This window comes from Zalophus californianus, chromosome 6, assembly GCF_009762305.2.
Source record: "Zalophus californianus isolate mZalCal1 chromosome 6, mZalCal1.pri.v2, whole genome shotgun sequence".
Lineage (NCBI taxonomy): Eukaryota > Metazoa > Chordata > Mammalia > Carnivora > Otariidae > Zalophus > Zalophus californianus.
In genome coordinates this window covers 27,994,939-28,013,731 of record NC_045600.1, presented here as the reverse complement: position 1 = coordinate 28,013,731, position 18,793 = coordinate 27,994,939, and the positions used below count along the sequence as shown (strand labels likewise).

At 39.5% G+C, this 18,793-nt stretch overlaps 1 protein-coding gene across 22 annotated transcripts in view; it reads right to left on the bottom strand.

Moving 5' to 3' along the window:
* The window catches only part of NUMB (NUMB endocytic adaptor protein), a 180,745-nt gene extending 162,160 nt beyond the window's left edge, over window positions 1–18,585 (bottom strand). For 15 of the 22 annotated variants that reach the window (XM_027572239.2, XM_027572238.2, XM_027572237.2 and 12 more), the window contains exon 1: window positions 18,487–18,585. The gene's annotated coding sequence lies outside the window, so the exon portion shown is untranslated. Of the gene's footprint in view, window positions 1–15,741; window positions 15,821–18,168; window positions 18,434–18,486 lie in introns of those variants that run through there. The other 7 variants (XM_027572243.2, XM_027572242.2, XM_027572245.2 and 4 more) reach the window with 6 other exon arrangements.
* Window positions 18,586–18,793: the final 208 nt, after the last annotated feature.

Here is an 18,793-nt window from a genome sequence, read left to right as displayed (position 1 = left end):
TTTTTTTTTTTTTTTTTTTGAGAGAGAGCACAAGAGCAAGCAAGCGAGCGAGAGCAGGGTGAGGGGTAGAGAGAAGCAGAATCCCAAGCGGACTCCATCCACACAGAGCTCAGAGCCCGACATGGGGGTCGATCCCAAGACGCGGAGATCATGACCTGAGCCAAAACCAAGAGGCGGATGCTTAACCAACTGAACCAACCAGGAGCCCCTCCGATTACTATTAAATGGCCACTGAAGCTCTTTGTATTATCTCTTTCACTCAGAGGTTTCCTTCCTTCCATAATTCACTCTCTCCTGTATCACCAATCTTTCCTCCTCTACAAGATCATTCTCATTATCATGTAAACATGTACCATTACCTCCCATATTTACATGTTTTGTAGTGTATCCCATCATTCCCTACAGAGCATGCTCCACCTCCTCCCCCATTTCTGTTACCCTTTAGAGCCGCATTCCTCAAAAAAGTATCAGCTCTCACAGTCTCTAATTCCCAACTTTCCATTCACTATTCAACCTGCTCCAAACTGGTCTACCTCCACAAGAAGTTCATTTGAAACTGCCCCTTAAACGGATGGCACACTTAAAGGAATAAATGAAGAGAGCTTAACGAAGAGACTATTTACAAAAGTATGGTCAGATTAAGGTAACATAGAGAGCAATCAAGAAAAAAAAAAAAAGAAGCTCTAACCTTCTCTAAATTCCTAGAAGGTACAAGGGGTACAAGCTCTCACCTCTCTGAAGCCTCAAGTTATCGGAACCAGAAAAAGCTATGGCGGTGGAAAAGGTACCCTGCAGCTACAGGTAGAGGTATGCAGTTTTTGCCTAAACCACAGCCACGTAGAGAAGAGGAAAGGGAATAAATACCCTAATCTCTTTTTCCTTCCACTGTCCAATCTCCTGTCAATTGTATCTCCACTGGCTGAAAACAACATGAAGCCAGAAAGCAAAGAAGCCTGGGTGATATAAACTATAGAGGTCAGCCTTCCGCAGCACAAAGCAGGGAAGAAAAGGGCAAAAATAGATCTGGAGAGACATACAGAGATGACTATCACAAGATCATCAATAATTTCCATTTTGATAAATCAAACTGGCACTGTTCCTCTCTCCTCTCTTGGGCTTCTATGACATGACAAATCCTGGTTTCTCTCCATATAAACTCCCTTCTCCTCCCTCACCAGAAGGAATATTTGGAGTTCCTCTGAGCTCAGTACCAGACAGCTGATCTTACCCTTTCCTCATGGCTCTCAATACCATCTATATAATGACAATTCCCAGCATCGCCTCTTCTTAAGCTCCAGCCTCCCATATCCCAACACTATCATTTAGATGTCACTTAGAAATTCACAGATCCAAAAGAGTGATTCTCATCCTCTTTAAAAAAATATGTTCTTTTCCCAGTCCTCCTGTATCTCAATAAATACCAAGCCAGAAATTTGGGAATAAGCTTTGATTCCTTTGATTTCTTTTTCTCCTTCACATCTAATCCATCAGTGAATTTTCTTTTTCTCCTTCACATCTAATCCATCACAGATTCCATCAGTGAATCTTGAAAATTCTATCATAAATGTATCTGAATTCATCCACTTCTGTCTCTACTTCCAACACCCTTCTAAACTGCTCTTCCTGCTTTCTCTTTTGCTTCTCCCTACAATCTAACTATCAGATAAGAGCCATGATGATCTTTTAAAAATGTGTATCATGGGGCGCCTGGGTGGCCCAGTCAGTTGAGCGTCTCACTCTTGCTTTCACCTCAGATCATTGTCCTAGGGTCATGAGATTGAGACCCGAGTCAGGCTCCCCACTCAGTGGGGAGTCTGCTTCTCCCTCTGCCTGCCGCTCCCCCTGCTTGTGCTCTCTCTCTCCTTCTCTGACAAATAAATAAATAAAATCTTACAAAAAACAAAAAGTAAAGGATGTACAGGAAGAAGAGGTTAAAAAAGATCAAAGTGGCTACAGCATAGAGAAACTGTAGAGTTCCACTGAAATCATGTTTGATGATGCTAGGAAACAGAAAACAAAATTTCCAGTGAGTGTGCTATAGAACTCAACCTTACCCACTACAAAATGAAAATATGAAGTATTTTCAAGTAAACAAAAACTAATGTCCTTTCCAGGTCTGAAGTTCAAATGATGGAGCTCATATACACAACTAGTTTTAAAGTAAAAGTGCTCATTAAAAGCATGTTTCATCAATTTCATGTGGAATTTATCATGACTTTTAAGGTGGTTTTAAACTGTCTAAACAACAATTTTTCAAAAATCCTACTTCCTCTTTCCAAAATTTTATCCAAAAGGAGAACGGAAAGAGGTGGCAGGCAGGGAGGCCAGGGGTAGGACCATAATTTAATATTACACCCAGCCCAAATTTGAAAGTAATTTATTTAAACACTTCCAAAAGAAAAACGCAAGTTTTTTTTTGCAATATTCTCAAGTCATAATTTTACTGATATTAACTTGTAACATTATTATTCATCAGCCTTTAGAGGGTAACTAGCTGTTGTTCACTATATTCATTCAATAAGAATATACTGATTACCAAATACAAAGAAAGTCTAAGCAGAATACACAAAAATCACAGAATTTTAAAGGTTAACAGAGATTTAGAAGAATAACCAAGATAATTTTAAAGAATAACAAAGTGGGGGGCGCCTGGGTGGCTCAGTCGTTAAGCGTCTGCCTTCGGCTCAGGTCATGATCCCAGAGTCCTGGGATCGAGCCCCGCATCGGGCTCCCTGCTCGGCGGGGAGCCTGCTTCTCCCTCTCCCACTCCCCCTGCTTGTGTTCCCCCTCTCGCTGTGTCTCTCTCCGTCAAATAAATAAATGAAATCTTAAAAAAAAAAAAAGAATAACAAAGTGGGGGTATGAGGCCTCACCATACCAGATATCTGAATTTATTACAAAGCTATAGTAAATAAAGACAGGGTAATACTGGCTCTGAGACAGGCAAACAGAGCATAAAAACAGGTCCACATGTAAATAGAAATATAACATATGACTTAAGATCCTTACTGAAAATCAGTGACAGATACTGCTCTATAAACAGCACTGGCACACTTATTTTCGATATTAAAAAAAACTGAATTACATTCATTATATTATTCACTATAATTTCAGAATAATTTGAATATTTCAGTATTAAAAACCTTTAAAGAACATCAAGTCCAATACCATCACCTCATAAAAGAAAAATAAAGACCCAGAGAAGTTAAAACATTTAGCCAAATCACAGTGTGGCCACACAGGAATTAAATTCATATCTTATGATTTCTTTATTCAAAAATTTACAGCGGCACCTGGGTGGCTCAGTTGGTTAAGCATCTGCCATGGGGCTCAGGATTGAGCCCCATGTTGGGCTCCTTCCTCACGGGGAGGCTCCTTCTCCCTTTCCTCCCTTGTTATCTCTCTCTCTCTCTAATACATTTTTTTAAAAATCTTTAAAAAAAAAAAGAATTTACATTCTTGGGATACCTGGCTGACTCGGTCAGAAGAGCATGTGACTCTTGATCCCAGGGTCATGAATTCGAGCCCATGTTGGGTGCAGAGATTACTTAAACTTTTTAAAATTTTTTCTAAAAATTTATTCTCTCATTCAATACACACAAAATGCCTCCCATCTACCCCAATTTCTTTAAGTCACCCATGATATCAACAATGCCAAATCAGAAGTGGAAGACAAAAAAGGTGTGGCAAAATAAAAAGCCAATACATACTTTCATTTCCTTCTGTCCTCAAACCTTCTTTCAAGGAAATTGACCAGAAAAAATCTATGGGCATCTGGCTGGATCAGTCAGCAGAACCTGCAACTCTTTATCTCGGGGTTGTGAGTTCGAGTCCCACATTGGGTGTAGAAATTACTTAAAAATAAAATCTTAAAAAAAAAAAATCCAGCCCTACCTTCAAAGATTAATCTTATCTAAATCCAAACTAAAGACAAAGAAGAGTTACATGGTTTCAGTATGCAGGAGATTCAGGAGGAAAAGAATTTTAAGAACTGTGATTCTTGTGTCAGTGCATCAAAAATATCTATGAATATCATATATTTAGGGAGTGCTGTTATTAGGCCCAACATTTTACAGGCACAAGCTCCAGCAACCTCGTATCTCACTCAGTTTGTTTCCAGAGGATGTTAAACATTTACATTTAGAGATTTTCACAAAGACCAGTTAAACAAACACGGCTGAAGACTGTCTGAAAGTAGCTGCTCCAATTCCAAGGTTCAATTAAGGTACAGACAGAAATGACATCTCTAGGAAAGCACTCAATCTCAGGTTACTAGGGTTGTTCACCATCTGTTAATTCAGATAAAACTTTCCTTCCATAAATCACCCCCCCTGGGATACATGACAGGAGTATTGATGGTGAAGTGAGGGAGACTGGTAGGGAACCTATCTGCAAACTTGAAATCCCAATTTAAACTATGACCACCACTACCACAGAAGGATATGCTCTATAAAGAACATACGACTGACTGTCGTATTTAATCACATAAGCACTAAGGGTAAGAATATGACCTCTGGAGCCAGACTACTTATGTTTGAGTCCACCATTTGCTCTATGATTTGGGGCAAATGCTTAACCTCTGTAACTCAAATTTCTCAACAGGAAAATAAGGATAATAAGGACAGGGGCGCCTGGGTGGCTCAGTTGGTTAAGTGTCTGCCTTGGGCTCAGGTCATGATCCCGGGATGGAGCGCCTGCTTCTCCCTCTCCCTCTGCCCCTCCCCCCCAACCTGAGCTCACGCACGCACACGCTCTCTCTCTCAATAAATAAAATCTTTAATAATAAAGATAACAATACCTACCCTCAGGAGTTATTGCGAGAATTAAATTAGTGCATGTAAAGCACTTAGAACAATGCCTGGAATACAGCATCAGCCGCTGCTAGCATTATCACTACTACCTAATCCCATTACTAGACTATCAGTTCTCTCAGGTGGCTCAAATACAGGCTGGTTTCCTAGCCAGATCATGCAATTTTAATGATCCTGAATCAATGATTCAATATACCAAATTCAAAAAACACCTCTACAAAACACAGCCTCAAGTCTTCCTTTTATTTATTTATTTTTTAAAGATTTTCATTTATTTCTTTGTCAGAGAGAGAGCACACAAGCAGGGGAAGCAGCAGGCAGAGGGAGAAGCAGGCTCCCCGCTAAAGGGAGCCCAACCTGCGCGGGGCTTGATCCCAGGACCCTGGGGTCATGACCCAAGCCCAAGGCACCCACCCAACCGACTGAGCCATCCAGGCACCCCTCAAATCTTCCTTGTAAATCATTTACTTATCAGTCAAACAAAATTCTCACAAATATTAATCAACAGCAAAAGTTTACTTATCTCCAAAAAATCTAAGAATTATCACTATGATATAGAACTTCTGAAAAATCTTATACTTGAAATAAATCTTTCTCATTTTACTTTTAATTACAAATTAAACTCTGATCTTACAAATAAGATTAATAGGTCTAGATCTATATATAGTAATAAAACACACCGAACCTTTTAACATATTTACTATTAATCTGCAAATTTGCCCTTGTAAAGATTTTAGCCAAAAAAATGAATAAATGTTCAACATCTTTAGTCAACTGAAAAATGCAAATAAAAACCATTCGAAGACATTTTAAATCCACTTGACTGGCTAAAAAAAAAATCAAAGAAATTAACAACCCAGGTGGTGGCAACGATAGGCAGGATCTCATACACTGCTGGATCTCATACACTGCTAGTGGATAACCATTTGGCAATTTCTTATAAAGTTAAACAAACATCTACCCTGTGATGTAACAATTCCACTCTTAGGTATTCAACCAAAAAAAATGAAACATGTTCACAAAAAGACTTGTACAAGAATGTTAATAGCAGCCTTACTCATAACAGGTAAAAGCTGGAAATAACACAAATGTCTATCAACAGAACAGAAAAACAAAGTGTGGTATTCATAAAATGGAATACTGTGTGACCTAGGAAGTTATCTGTTGTTTATACTAATGATTTGAATTTATTACTTAATGAGGATGTCTTTTTATTTTCTTCAAATTCTGTCTCATCCCTAGTTGAAGATAGTTTTTATTCTGAAAATAACCTTACTTTTTGTTCAGTAACTCACTTGGGTTTTTTTGCCACAAGATAAGCTTTTGAGGAAGTTTTTAATTGGTGTTTTTAAGTAGCAAATGACACCTGGCTGGCTCAGTCCTCATAGCATGCAAGTCTTGATCTCGGGGACTGAGTTCAAGCCCCACGCTGAGTGTAGAGATTGCTTAAAAATAAAAAATCTTGCGGTGCCTGGGTGGCTCAGTTGCTAAGCGTCCGCCTTCAGCTCAGGTCATGATCCCAGGGTCCTGGGATCGAGCCCCATATCAGGCTCCCTACTCGGTGGGAAGCCTGCTTCTCCCTCTCCCACTCCCCCTGCTTGTGTTGCCTCTCTCCCTGTGCCTCTGTCAAATAAATAAATAAAATCTTTAAAAAAAAAAAAAATCTTAAAAAAAGAGAGAGAGGCAAATAAATCTCTAGGTTTTATTAAGCAATAATACTTTTATTAAGTGAAACTCAAGTGTATGTGCACGTATATTTTTTTTCTTATGCATTCTTGGTGCATGTTCCTCCTAAGTGTTCCCTCCAGAAATTATCCATGTATATATAAAAAAGAAGACTCGGTTAAAATGGCTACTTCGATGGAAAGTGTCTTAGGGAGATAAAAGTTGGACTTGAGGTAAATTGAATACTTAAATTGTGGTCTAGGGATGGTTTAAATGGCACTGTATTTAAAAGGGCATACAAATGCTGTAACTTTCTATTTCCTTAACAAAAAAAATAAATATACAAAACAAAATGAATCTCAAAAATATGTTAGGGGTGCCTGGATCCCAGAGTCCTGGGATCCAGCCCCGCATTGGGCTCCAGCCCTGCAATGGGCTCCCTGCTCAGCGGGAAGCCTGCTTCTCCCTCTCCCACTCCCCCTGCTTGTGTTCCCTCTTTCGCTATCTCCCTCTCTGTCAAATAAATTTTTTAAAAAATCTTAAAAAAAAATTTTTAAATATGTTAAGCACAAGAAGCCAGATAAAAAGAGTATGTATCCCATTTACATGAAATTCAATAACAGACAAAATCAGAAAGCAGTTGCAGGGAGGGAGGGCAAAACAAAATTGAAGGGGACATTAATGTTCAGCAGGGAGTCTGCTTCTCTCTCTCTCTCCCCCTCCCTCTGACTCTCCCCACTGCTCCTTCTCTAAAATAAATAAAATCTTAAAAAAAAAGGGACATTAAACTTTTTGCTGATCATTTATGTAAATTAAGTCACAGCTTTGAATATTATCCATCCCTAAATTCCACATAAAAATTAGAGACCACTCAAAAAGAAGAAAAAAAAAGAACAAAGAACAGGAACATAACTTCACTTAAAGGTTAATGATAATATTTAAAATGTTCCACTAGTGATAAAATACAAATTTCAGAAACCAATTACTATTTTCTCCCTATCAGATTAGCAAATATTTTTAAATGATAACACTGCTGGCAAGGGTATATATGTCAAGCTCATACATTGCTAATGGGAATGTAAATTTGTACAACCTTTCTAGAAAGCAATCATGCAATGTTTTGCTCTCTTGAGAACCCTCAGAAATGTATACCTTGACTTGATAATTCCACTTATAGGAATCTATCAACAATATAGAAATGTGGACAAAGATCTGTGTTTAGCAATTATTCAATGAAGTTTTGTTTATAATAATCAGAAATAATCTGAATGTAAAAACTATGGAAATCCGTTGTATAAATGATATTTCCTTTAATGGAATATTCCTCAGCTGTTTTAAACTGTTTTCAAATAATTATAACGATATTAAAATGCATGTTAAAAAAAAGCAGGTTCCAGGGGTGCCTGGGTAGTTCAGTCAGTTAAGTGACCAACTCTTGGTCTCAGTTTAGGTCTTGGTCTCAGGGTCGTGGGTTCAAGCTCTGCGTTGGGCTCCATGCCCAGTGTGAAGCCTTAAAAAAAAAAAAGAAAAAGAAAAAGCAGGTTCCAAAATTATGTGTTCAATAAAAATCTGCATGAGGAAAAAATGGATAATAAATGTTAATGTCATTAAAAAACTAATGAAGGGTCAGAGCACCCAGGTGGCTCAGTGGGTTGAGCACCCAGCTCTTGATTTTGGCTCTGGTCATAATCTGGGTGGTGGGATCAAGCCCTGCCTTGAGCCCCTCATCAGGCTGCACCCTCAGAGTGGAGTCTACCTGAGATTCTCTCTCCCTCGGCCCTTCCCCCCACTCGCGTGCATGCATGAATGCACAGGCGCGCATGCACACGTACACACACACACACACTCTCAAAATAAGTAAATAAAATCTTTAAAAAATAATGAAGGGTCAATATCATAGAAACTATGATTATATTTCAGTGTCTGGGCTTTTTTGTAAAAGCACAAGTGATATCCCACACTAACTAGGTCTACTAGAGGGGTGAAAAAAGACCAAAAGAGTAAGAACATTCATTGAAGGAACACACCATTAGTATTATTTCAGATACGAACAGCCAACTTATCAAATGAAGTCAAAGTACCTCAAGGTATGTTAACAAATCTATAAGAAAAAGTTACAGAATTCAATACAATGCAAATATATACCAATCATGTTTAATTTGGACTAGAGAAAATAATTAGGTGATTTAGTTATTTTCCACAAGACTAAACTCAGCTTTTTTACAAAGCAATGAAAAAGGGAGAGGCACAGCAAGAAGTCAAGCCAGCAACCTGATTTCCCAGGAAATTAGTTCTTACTTGGCAAAGTACTGCCCTCATAGTCTAAAAAAGCAGAACTGTACAAAGAGAAATGAGACACACAAAATTCAAATACCATGTAAAAGATGTATACTTCCCTCTGCTCTTAAGATCTCCAAAAAGAAAAAAATATTGCATATTAAAACATAGGTAAAAGGAGCTCAATTTAGAGTTAAATGTTCTTTAAAAAAAAAAAAAGATTTACTTGAGAAAGAGGAGGGGGAGGGGCGGAGGGAGAGGGAGAATCTCCAGCAGACTCCCCACTGAGCTCAGAGCCCCCACGCAGGGCTGGATCTCACAACCCGTGAGATCAGGACCTGAGTGGAAGTCGTTGGTCACTTAACCAACTAAGCCACCCAGAAGCCCCAAGTTAAATGTTCTTTAAACAAAGAATCAGTTTACCTTAAAATGCTAAGTAAATCACACAAACGTAAAAGAATTTTATTTTTATTATATTTTAAATGAAAAGGAAAATACCATGCCATTTCTCACCTTCAACTAAGATTACATGGAAAAGAAAACTATGATATTAATTATATTAATTCTTCATTTTGAATTTACCAAGGTTAAAGTCCTTGTAATTTTTCCTCTATAATGTTTCTAATCATCACTATAGAACATCTCCTTGAATTTCCAATTTAAATAATAAGGCCTCAGTATTTGATTTTCCCTCAAAAAAAGGCTATGCGTTTAATTCAAAAAAAGTGTCTTCTTTAGATAAAAAGGTACTAGGGTAGGTGAGTGAAAGAGGGAAGGGGCCCCAGGGTGGCTCAGTCAGTTAAGCCTCTGACTCTTGGTTTCAGTTCAAGTCCCGATCTCAGGGTACTGGGATCAAGCCCCGTGTGTGTCATCCCCGCTGAGCAGGGAGTGAGCTACAGATATTCTCTCTCTCCCTCTGTCCCTCCCCTTGCTCATGTGGATGTGCATGCTCGCGCACCTGCTTCTCTCTCCCTAAAATAAATAAATGTTTTTGTTTTTTTTTTAAAGATTTTATCTATTTGACAGAGAGAGACAGAGAAAGAGGGAACACAAGCAGGGGGAATGGGAGATGGAGAAGCAGGCTTCCCGCCGAGCAGGGAGCACGATGCGGGGCTCAATCCCAGGACCCTGGGATCATGACCTGAGCCAAAGGCAGACACTTAATGACTGAGCCACCCAGGCGCCCCTAAAATAAATAAATCTTGGAATGCCTAGATGGCTCAGTTGGTTAAGCTTCTTTCTGCCTTCAGCTCACGTCATGATCCCAGAGTCCTGAGATCAAGACCCAGATGGGGTTCCTTGCTCAGCGGGGAGCCTGCTCCTCCCTGTGCCTGCTCTGCCTGTAACATAGCTCTCCCTGCTTGTGTGTGCATGCGCTCTCTCTCACAAATAAAACATTTTTTAAAATAAAATAAATAAAAATAAATTTAATAAATAAAATAAATCTTAAGAAAAAAATAAAGAGGAAGGTAAGGAGAGAGTGGGGGGGAAGGAGGGGAAAAAAGAAGGGGTATAATAGAAACAATTTTTCCCTTAAGTAAGATGTTTAAAAATCTGACCCTTATTTCCATTAAAGGTCCAACACTGAAAGTTTCTGTAGAACTATGGACACAAGGCTGCACCGTAAGCAGAAAAATGACACCTGAACTTCATTTAACATTAAATGAAGTATGAAATAATATAAGGATGAAATTAAACAATCATATATTTATATCAGTGGATTCATTTATAACCCATTCTTGCAACTCTAAAATGCTTCCCTTGGCACCATGATCTCAACTGCCACACCAGACCAAAAGGCCAACAAACTGCTACTTGGAAGAATTAGTAACAAAGAATATTAAACTTTTGTAAGTGCCTGGCTGGCTGGCTGGCTGGCAGAGCTGGAAGAGCACATGACTCTTGATCCTGGGGTCATGAGTTAGAGTCCCATGTTGGGTGTAGAGATTACAAAAAAAAAATAATAAACTTTCAAAGAAAGGAAGGAAGGAAGGAAAGGAAAGGAAGGAAGGGAAAGGAAGGAATGGAAGAAAGAAAATATTTGCAAATCCAGTATTAATAAGAGACTTGTGTCCAGAGTGTGTGTGTGTGTGTGTGTGTGTGTGTGTGTATAATATATTTAAGATTTTATTTATTTATGTGAGAGAGGGAGAGAGCACAAGCAGGGGGAGCAGAGGCAGAGGGAGAAGCAGACTCCCCGCTGAGCAGAGAGTCCTAAGCAGGGCTCAATCCCAGGACCCTGGGATCATGACCTGTGCCAAAGGCAGCCGCTTAACTGACTGAGCCACCCAGGTGCCCCCAGAATGTATATTTTTTTTACAACTCAAACTCAATAATAAAAAGCAAATAACCCCATTTTTTAAATGGGAAAGGGATCCAAAAAAACATTTCTCCAAAGAAGATAAACAAATAGCTGATAAACCCATGAAAAATTCTCATCATTAGCCATCAGGAAAATTCAAAACAATACCACAACAAGTTGCCCCTTCACATCTACTAGGACAGCTATAATAAAAAACCAAGAGTGATAATAAGTATTGGTGAGGATGTGGAGAAACTGGAATGCTCATACCCACTCTTGGTGGAAATACAAAATGGTATATATAGCTGTTTTGGAAACCTGAGTTACCATATAAACCAGCAATTCTACTATTACTAGATATATACCAAAGAAATGAAGGGGCATCTGGATGGCTTAGTCAGTTGGGCCACTGACCCCTGGATTCCACCCAGGGTTATGATCTCATGGGTCGCGGGATGGAGCCCCGGTCAGGCTCTGCACTCAGTGGGGAGTCTGCTTAGGGTTCTCACCCTCTGCCCTTCCACGTGTGCGAGCTCGCTCTCCCTCTCAAATGAATAAATCTTAAAAAAAAAAAAAATGAAACCATGTGTCCATGCAAAAACTTGTACGGGAATGTTCATAGCAGCTTTGTTTAAATAGCCAAAAACTGGAAACAATCCAATGTCTATCAATGAGAGATTTTTTTTAAATTGTGATATAACTATATATTGGAATACTACTCAGCAATAAAAAGGAGTAAATTCCTGATGCACAACATGGATAAACCTCAAATAAATTAGGCAGAGTGAAAGAAGCCAGACCTCCCTATCAAAAAAAGTACATACTACAATTCTTTACATAAAATTCTAGAAAATGCAAAATAATCTATAATGACAGATAAGTGGTTATCTCTGTGGGTGGGAAGGGAGAGACAGATTACAAACAGGCACAAGGAAATTTTTAGAATGGTTAAGTATGTTCCTTATCTTGATTGTGGTGGATAAATAGGTAAAAACTCATCAAACTATATACTTAAAACATCTGCAATTTCACTGTATGTCAATTATACCTGAATAAAGCTGTCCCAAAAAAGAAAAAAAAATGCATACACCATGTTGGGGGGAACAGAAGTATACTAGGGTTTCTGAAATGGCACATTTGGGTAAGGAAAGGGTAGAAAAAGCAGGCTGAGAGCTTTGAAGAATGAACCTTTTTAAAAGTCAAAATAGTAACTAATCCCTATATGATAATAGCTGAATATTCAACATCCACTGACAGAGCAAATAGTCAAAACAACCAAAGCTACTATGAATTTAGTCTAACCTTCAAAATAAAAAATGTAATTCATCTCAAAATTTATATATTATAGATAATATATGTAATATATACATATGTATATATGTATGAAAGTAGTAAGTTCTTTTTTTAGTAAGTTCGAAGTATATATATGTTGTAAGTATAATTATATTTTTAGAACTTATACTTTTGTCTACAGATAGTATTTGATGAGCAAATGAATTAACTGTACAAAACATCCACCCCCAATTCAAAGAGTTGCAGGTAGCAGATTGAGAACTGCTGATAAGGATATTCAACGCCAAGGAGATTCAATACTTAAATATTAGCTTAAAAAAATAGAAGTCAGGTCTAATGAAAAATTTATCTAACAGGTTCCATAGCTATACTTCATAACCCAGAAGAATTTAGGTATTAAGTTATAAAATTGCTAATCTGGGTATAAATAATTAAGAATTTACTGTGACTTAAAGGCAAAAAATATAACTGAATTAAAAGAAAGATTCAAGGGCGCCTGGGTGGCTCAGATGGTTAAGCGTCTGCCTTCGGCTCAGGTCATGATCCCAGAGTCCTGGGATCGAGTCCCACATCGGGCTCCCTGCTCCTTGGGAGCCTGCTTCTCCCTCTGCCTCTCTCTCTCTGTCTCTCATGAATAAATAAAATCTTTAAAAAAAAAAAAAAGAAAGATTCAAGTTATTCAACAGATGGGACTAAAAATAAGACAACAGAGTCAAGAATTCAAGTTTGAAGTTTAAGTTTCATTAAGTTAACTTAATATTATATTTCTCCGTGTTGCTGGCTTCCCTGACTTTGCCTTTATTCAGGAGCCAAGCAGTGTTCTACAGCTTTCAATCCTTCTTCCTCCCTGAATAACTGGAAAAAAATCTGATAATCATTTTCCTAATTAACTATATGTACCTTAATATAAATAAGTTACCACAATTAAGATTTTGCTATCTAATCAGAGAACTCAGGACTTTGACCCTGATTAGAAGAATATAAGGAATCAGCAAGCAAGGGAGGAGAAACAGAGATTTGGTGGTGAGAGAAGGGGAAGTCACTGAACACTAATTATTAATACATCAGCTCCTTGGTAACCCATTTAGATGATAGGGGGTCTCTTTCCACTGTTTAAACCCAGACTCCACTGGAAAGGACAAGTGGTATGGTTTGGCCCAGTTACAATTGCTATGGACCTATTACCAAGAGCTGCAGAAGCAGAGACAAGTCCAGCCTTCTAATTCCACATGGTCCTCCTGCCCAGGCCCCCATCCTCTAGGACTAGCGCTCTCAGTCTATTCACTTGCATTCTGACCTGCTTTCCCGAGTGGAAGATAACAAAGGAAGAGTTATGGCAAGCAGTGGAAACTGCACAGAACAAAAAAATATGTCCATGGGAGAATGCTGCAAATAGGATCATCCTCCTTTACATATGTCACTCTAGGAAAACTGCCAAGAGTGGCTCACTACTCTAGACATACTTCCTACAGATCCTCCAGACTCCTCAAACACATGTCAGTATTCTCCTCATTCTCCCTTAGTTTCAACACTCCTTTTGCCCCAAGATTTCCAAGTGTGTATATTTTACAATCTCAAAAATATGTAACAGTATCATAAGGACATCCTACTTATCAGAACCTGGGTCTCACATCTGAACAAACACCCTAAGGCTTTATATAATATTTCTAACTTTAATAACGAAATTTCCAATAGGTTATATTACTGAAACAAATTTTTTTGGCAAATAAAAGGATCTGTTTTAATGTCAAGATAAAAAAATAAGATAGCAAAATTCTTTTTTAATATTTAAGGAGTACAATTGTTTCCTTTCTCCTTAGCCCTATCAAGGAAACATGTATCAGAGTTCAGAAATTGGGAGAATTCAAGAGCCATTCAGTGGCAATCAAAATCTATCAAACACAATAAATGTTTTGGCAAGCCCAAAATAAAATGCTGGTTTTCAAGTACTCTATTAAATAAACAACTTTTTTTTAAGTTTACCAAGGGACCTTTTCTAATAAAAGTACTTCTCTCAGCAAACTGAAAACCAGACATAGGTTTCTGTACCATTACAGAATTAGATTTTCAGGCACCAACATTTCCATTAGGATTTACTGTATAAAGGCTAGAAGCGGAGAGAGCAGATCAGAAGCTATTTATAAAAGAGGATAAAACGCTACTGAAATAGAAAATAAACTTAATTAACTAGTGTTAATTGAATTTCTACTTTTTTAAATTACTTACTTGAATTTTCTTTGATATATGAAATTAAGTCTCACTAAACTGTACAGTCAGGAACATACAGTTTCCTTGGGATTTAAAAACCACCATTTATTCAACTACAGATTAACAAATCTCACTGCAAAGTGTTGAGCAATCAGAGCTATTCATAGATACCTGTGATTAAATTATGGGTGAATAATAAGTCAATTGAATAAAGTCCATTTATTAAAAAGCAAGTAATCAAACCAGTCAATGTTCACAAAGAATGAACTTTCATATTTTCCCACACTCAATTATTAAGATTTTACATTCTTCCATCAGTTAGTAAAAAATGAATGATCTCTATAAATGTGACCACCAACTGCACAGTGACTTACAGAACCACCATTTTGGTGGTAGGAACACTCCATTTAACGCAATGCAAGGAATTCAAAAGCTTTCATCCTTGGAACCTTTATCATAAAAATCAGTAAATTTATTCTGTGAAAAAACTGCTTATGTTTTTCAATTCAAATATGTAATGATTATATGTTTTGCAGTCTTCCAAACAAAAATAAAATTTTAATGAAATATAAAAATCTGAGAAAAATTATTTTTGAGAGACAAGAAATTATGTAAAAATCCTAATGCGGGGCACCTGGGTGGCTCAGTAGGTTAAGCATCTGCTTTCGTGATCCCAGGGTCCTGAGATCCAGCCCCGATTCAGGCTCCCTGCTCAGCCGGAGTCTGCTTCTCCCTCTCCCTTTGCCCCTGTTCATGCGCTCTCTCTCCCCCACTCTCTCACTCAAATAAATAAATAAAATTTACAAAAAATCTTAATGCAAAGCTACACCAAGAGTTTCTTCACAATTTCATAAAATATTAATGAAAGGGTTACATAAGTCCCCTGGATTAAAGATTTTAAGGAGAACTGCAAGAATCTGTTTCCGATACTGCTTTCTCTGTTCTTACATCCACAAAAACTAATCTAAATCAACTTCTCCTAAATATAAACCATCTAGGTTTTTATAGAAGAAAAATCAAACCAAGAACAGCACAGAAAAAATATATATTCTTAATATAGCTTTAAAAAGGTACTGTAGATTACATTTAAATCCCTCAAACAAGTTAAATTTACCATATATGCCACATCCAGTTCATTCTCAAGGGAGAAAAACATCAAAACAAAAGCTCCTGCTAATTATTTACCTTGTACTTAAGCCTCTATCCCAGGTGCATTTTACTGTGGATTATTATCACTTTCTTCGCTCTTCAAAAACCTAAAAATCTAAAATACAGAAGTATATCTGATTCCCTTAAAAACGCTTTTATATGCTTTGTGTTAGTGTAAGGGCCCCGAGAAGCTTTAAATAACTTTTACTCTCTTTTAAAAAGGAAACACTCCTTTGCTTTTCTCCTTTGAAATGTATCTTATTTGGTTTTGCTTATTTTCTATACAAGAACTGTTCTCAAACCAGTTCATTTCAGTGTCAGTTATTTACTGCCAATATGTCTATGTATACTTAGGTTTTTTACAGATAGTGCTTTACAGTAAGGTGGTATAAAAAGAAAGGGTAAACAAGAGGGCACAAGTGAAACAAAGGTGTACCACATCTGTGAAATACCACTCGATTTCATTTCTCTGCCTCAAATTTCCTAAGTCCTCATACCAAAGATTTTCAATATCTAAAAAGAGACACAACACAATATGTGACAAGGCAAACATAAGAGAAACCGAATCAGAAGCTGAAGAGATGTAACAGAATGTATCACCACCAGAGACAAATTACCAGAAAAAGAAAAATAAAGATATAAATAATAAACCCAGTCCTAGAAACCCTCTACTGAAGGGTTACTTTTGCTGCACTGCATGGCTCAAAACAGTTTTTGAGTTTCTTTTGACTGTAAGAAATACATTTTACATTGTGACCTAGTGTACACACACACACACACACACACACACACACACACACACACGAGAAAAATTTCCCAAACAATACTTTCCTTACCAAGTGCAATTCTGTTCTATTTCATTTTATTTTCAATGCTGACGGTAACCCACTAAATTGATTTTATAAATTACTAATAAATCATGATCCACAGTTTGAAAAACAGGGTTCACAGAGGTATCCCTTATATTTGGCTCATTTTTGCAATCTGCTTCTACTTGGCTCTAGCAGGATAGACAGATATTTTAAGTTTGCTACATTATTATTGTTTTCATGGAAGCAAGTGGTTTTTAAAGTGTGATCCTCTGACCAACATAAGCATCACCTGAGATAAATGCAAATTCTCAGGACCCACTCCAAACTTACTGAATTAGAAACTCTGGAGGGGGCCAGCAGTCTGTATTTTACCAAGCCCAAAAGGATTCTGGTGCAAGCTAAAGTTTGAGAACCACAGCATTAAAAAAAAATCTCCGTCTTTTTCCTCTATTTAACAATCCAGTCAGTAAGTACCCAGGGCTTACTCCGTGGCAGTCACTATTCTAAAAGTTCTACAAATATTAACTCATGTGAAAAAACAACCCTATGAAACAGAGAGCATTATTATTCCTATTATACAGACAAGGAAACTTGCATAGAGAGGTTAAATTGTCCAAGCTAAGTGGTGGAACTAGAATTCAAATTTTTTTCTGATTTGGCCAGGGTATGTCCGTCCTTTCATGACTCCCCTCTTTCTGATCAAGTCCCCCAACCTACTCCCTTAGTTTCAGCTAGTCCTCCCCTTTCCCTTTCAAATTCACCATCCTGTCAATGGCCTCATTTTCTACTATCATTGGTGTCATCCTAAAACAATTTTTTTACTAAAGCATTGGAATGCAAGTCACTTACAGTATTATGAAGCCGAAGTTTCTTCTATTTCTGAAGTCCTTAAAATCTACTAATGGCCACTGTTAATTTCTCCTATCTACTGTTCTGGCCCGTTTCCACAAGACCACCACTCTTCCTGAGCAACTTTCTCGCTCCCTCCTACTACGCCCTATGAACAACGCGCTTCCTACAAGGAAATTATTTCTCCCCGCCCACCCCTGTGTCATTTTATTTGACTCCTCTCCAACTGAGACAACTTCCACTCCCCAGTAGACCCCCCACCCTAGTCTCAAATCCGAGCTACTCCTCGGGGATCCCTGGCCCCCTCGGATCCTCAGACCCAGGAGCTCCCAGTCCAGTCTTGGGTATCCCATCCCAGACCAGCAGTGGGGGCAGGGCGCTCCGGTTCCACCCCAGCTGTCCAAGGTCTCCACAGGTCCCACCCTCCTAAAACCCGCGGCTCCCACTCCCCCGGAGCCCTCCACCCTCGGACAGCCGCCTTTCTCAAGAGGGTCCCCAGCTCCGCCCCCCGCCTTTCCTCGACGCCCTCGCTCGGACCCAGGCCGCTCACTGTCACCCCGAACCCCGAGAGCCCTCAGTCTCCCTTCTCCCTCGGACCCCGGCCACTCCCAGTTTCCCGGACCCCCCGCTCTCCCCGCTCGGGCCGCTCCTGGGATTCCCGGGGTCCTCTGCTCCCTCGCACCTAAGCGGCCCCGGGTGTGTATTCCCGAGTCACCCGGTCCTCGAACCAGGTCGTTGCCAGTCAACTAGGGTCACCACCCCCCCCCGACCCCGTCCGCTTCCGTCTCCCGAGGGATCTTACCCCTCACACACCGGCCGTCGCTCAGTGCCCTAGACCCAAGCAGTGGGACGTCCCAAGGGACCTCCCTGTCAGAACCGCTCGGGTCCGGCCCCAGCCTATCTTGGCAACGCGAACTCCGCCGCCGGGAATCGGGCCATTCTCCCACCAGCCCAGTCAGCGCGAACTCGCTGCAGCCGCCGCCGCCGCCGCCCTGGCCCCGGCCAGACCCGGCCCACAGTCCAGGCCCCCTTCCTCTGGCCTCCGCCTCCGGAGCGCCCAAGCTGGAGTTTCTGCCCCGCGACGGCCCCCAAACCTCAGGCCCGCGTTACCGGCACTCACCTGCCGCTGCCCCCAACCAACTCCAGCGCCACTATCTCTACCTCGGCCGCCAGTAGCCACCAAGCGCCACCACCTCCCCCATGACAACAGGCCCACCCCATTTCATACTTTCTACCTCTCCATTGGATAGTGGGGCGGCGGCTTTCTGCTCTGACTGGCTGAGTTTAGCCGTCCGTCATAGCTTCCTCACCGCCCCTTTTCCTGGACCCAGTATTAGCCCGCGTCCGGACCCGGAGCACCCAGAACCAAGCTTTAAATTGTCATTGGTTGATGGTTGGGCAGCTCGAAGTTATGATAGGCTGCCAAA